The sequence below is a fragment of the Eubalaena glacialis genome, chromosome 2 (genome assembly GCF_028564815.1).
Source record: "Eubalaena glacialis isolate mEubGla1 chromosome 2, mEubGla1.1.hap2.+ XY, whole genome shotgun sequence".
Classification (NCBI taxonomy): Eukaryota; Metazoa; Chordata; class Mammalia; order Artiodactyla; family Balaenidae; genus Eubalaena; species Eubalaena glacialis.
The window spans coordinates 147,343,451-147,346,888 of record NC_083717.1 but is presented as its reverse complement, the minus strand read 5'-3'; the positions used below and the strand labels follow the sequence as shown (position 1 = coordinate 147,346,888).

The 3,438-nt window shown below is 45.0% G+C and overlaps 1 pseudogene; it reads left to right on the top strand.

Moving 5' to 3' along the window:
• The first annotated feature begins 664 nt into the window (after positions 1-664).
• LOC133084706 (NADH dehydrogenase [ubiquinone] 1 beta subcomplex subunit 8, mitochondrial-like) lies at positions 665-2,355 on the top strand (annotated as a pseudogene).
• Positions 2,356-3,438: the final 1,083 nt, after the last annotated feature.

Here is a 3,438-nt window from a genome sequence, read left to right as displayed (position 1 = left end):
ACACACTCACTTTATTAATGCTCTGCCCAGTCTAAAGCACATTACTGATGCTGCTTTACATTTGAGGAAATAGCAAAATATCACCAGTGAGCTGGAAACAGAGAGATAATGGAGACTTCGGGCATTGCAGTTTCCAGAAATGTCTTAGTTTTCCGGTAACTTCATTGCTTTGGATTAACATCAATCAACCAAATATTTCTAGAGTTAGTCTTATAGTGGGTCTTGTGTGAGATTCAAAAGAAGTATGTATTTATTTAGTTATTCATTCATCATTTAGCAAATGTTTATTGAGAGCCACCTGACAGGTGCTGGGGATCTACTGGAAAGAAATTACACATAAAGGTTTCAGTCTAGCCAGGTTGGCAGATGTAAGTGTTATGAGTGCTATGAAAAAAAGAAGAGCAGTCAAATTTATTTATTCAACATACCTTTCTTGACCCACCTCTGCTTCGTGCAAAGCATTAGTGTTACATAAATTGGGAAGTGGATCCGCAGAGGCTTCCCGTGAGAGGAGCTGAGCGCCAGCTAAAATGTAGGGACTTTCTGACGTCATAGGTGAATGAGTTGCCTTTGTAGTGCGTGAGCCAGGTGTCACCAGGGAGGCACTGGCAGAAATTTCCCTCCTGTCTTCCTACTGCCTGCCACCCTGCGAGCCGCACTTCACATGGACTGCCATTTCAAGGGAAGCAGCAGGAGCAACTATGGAAGCCACCTGAAGCTGGCAGGTGGAGAGGTCATCAGACGGACCTGCAGTGGCAGTGGAGGGAAAAGGAGGCAGAGAGAGAAATCCTCCCAGCCACGGAAGGTTCTGAACAGGCCCAGGTGAGGGGTGAATGTAGGTCTCTATAGCCATGTTCTTGCTCTGTGCTCTGAAAATGGGAATTTCGATATCTTTTCCAACTTAGGTCTAAACCCTAAATCACATCAAGAACCATGCCTTGCCTCCCCTCAACCAACCATTCATTCAAGCAGCCATCAAATCAATCAGCCAAAACCTCACGTTTCTCACATTGGCTGGCCTTTCTCATCGAGCTCTTCCTCCATTTCTTTCCCCTTCTGGATGGTTTCCAACCTTGGATGCACATTGGAATTATCTGGGGGGTACTTGAAAATACTGATGCTTGACTTCCATCCCAGAGATTCTGACTTAAATGGTCTGAAATATGGCCTGGGCATCATGATTTTTAAAAGCTCCTGAAGTAACTATAATGTACTAACAAAGTTGAGACTCGTTAGTCTAAAAAATAATGTGATCAGTGCACCATCTAATTCACTAAAAGAAAGAGAGCACTGCTAATCATGGTCATGTGTTTGTTGGGGAAAAAAAAATCACCAGCTTAAATTAGAACCATAGGGTTTTTTTTTGTTTTTTTGAATGAATGAATGAATGAATGAATGAATTTTTGGCTATGTTGGGTCTTCGTTGCTGCGCGCAGGCTTTCTCTAGTTGCGGCGAGCAGGGGCTACTGTTTGTTGCGGTGTGCGGGCTTCTTGTTGCGGTGGCTTCTCTTGTTGCAAAGCACGGGTTCTAGGCATGCGGGCTTCAGTAGTTGTGGCTCACAGGCTCTAGAGTGCAGGCTCAGTAGTTGTGACGCACGGGCTTTTGCTCTGCGGCACGCGGGATCTTCCCGGACCAGGGCTGGAACCTGTGCCCCCAGCATTGGCAGGCGGATTCTTAACCACTGCACCACCAGGGAAGCCCCTGAACCATAGGGTCTTAAATAGACATTTGGTTTAGGACTGTTGTCTATAAAGAGTTTCCAGGGAAGAAGATGAAGATGGCAGCGGCTGGGGGTTGGTCCTGGGAGACTGAGGGCTGCAGAGGGCAGGCTGAAATGTGGTGTCGTTGGGAGCAGAGACGGCCTCCCACATTATAAAGGACATGCTCCCAGGGCCCTATCCCAAGACCTCAGAAGAACGGGCAGCCGCAGCCAAGAAGTATAATATGCGGGTGGAAGATTATGAGCCCTGGCTGATGATGGCATGGGGTATGGTGACTACCCAAAGCTCCCTGACAGTTCACAGCAGGAGAGGGATCCATGGTGTGTCTGGGACCACCCAGACCTGAGGTTGAACCAAGTCACTGGGACCTGGACGTGTACATCAGGAATTGTGTGCACACGTCCCCCAGGCCTGCTTCTTGGAATCTTGTGTGTAAGCAGCTCTTCAGATTCGTGGCCTTCATGTGGTTCATGTTTTGGGTGGGGGAGAATTACCCCACCCACCAGCCCGTGCGTGGAGCCAAAGCAGCATCCTTATACTAATCTGCACCTGGAAGGGGTCCACGATCCCACCAAAGAGCCTGAGCTGGTGGTTCACTATGAGATCTGGGGAGGCTTTGTGCACCCTAAGTAACTCCCTCATCCTTAGAGATTGAACCTTAATGAAATCCCTAATGAAACAGTGGTGTGGAAAGAAAAAAGAAAAGAAAAAGAACAAAAGAGGTTCTAATACAACTGTGGAGTTGTCTTGTAGAAACAAATCAAGAAGGAGGCAGTACAGTGTTAAGTCTGTGGTGGTGTCATCAACTGAGTGTTTTTGTCCCCCTTGAATTCATATGTTGAAATCCTAATTCCCAATGTAATGGTAAAAGGAGGTGGGGCCTTTGGGAGGTAACTAGGTCATGAGGGTGGAGGCCTCACGAATGGGATTAGAGCCATTATGAAAGAGACCCCAAAGAGCTCTCTCTCCCTCTTTCTGCCATATGAGGATACAATGAGAAGATGGCAGCCTGAAACCCAGAAGAGGACTCTCACCAGTATCCATTTGGTTTCAGTATCTGCTTATTGTTTAAGCCACCCAGTCTGTAACACTTTTATTTTAGCAGCCCAAGCTGACTAAGACATGTTATGACAATTAATCAAGGAAGTTGGCATAAGGTAAGGCGAAGAGTTGTAAACAAGCATTATCATGTTGGATTTATCAGGAGAGGGCTTGCCCAGGGTTTTATGAGAAATTTTATATGATTTAATCATTTCCTTCATTTGGGCATGTGAACAAAAGATAGCTTAATGCATTGAACAGTGACAGTCCTATGAGGAGTTGATTGCCTTCTTCAGATAGCTGAAGGGTTGTGTCACAGAATGAAAATTAAATTTATTGTTTGGAGCCAGAGGGAAGAATGAGGATCAAAAAGGAAATGCTACATGGAAGCATGTTTACATTCAATATGAGGGGAGAGATGTTATCTTTTCAAAATGCTGCCAAGTAGTGAAATGGGCAGCCCCAGGAGGTAGAGACATTCTTGACTCACGAAATATTAAATCCAAGATTGCAAAGTCTTTTATTGGTTATTCTGTTTGTGAGAGATGTGTATATGTTAGAGAGATGGTAAGAAGAGTCATGACATCCACAAGTCAATGTGATGTGAATGCTCCTGTTTAAACATGTACATATGTGTAACACATATTTAACAGTGTAGAACTTAGATTTTTCTTT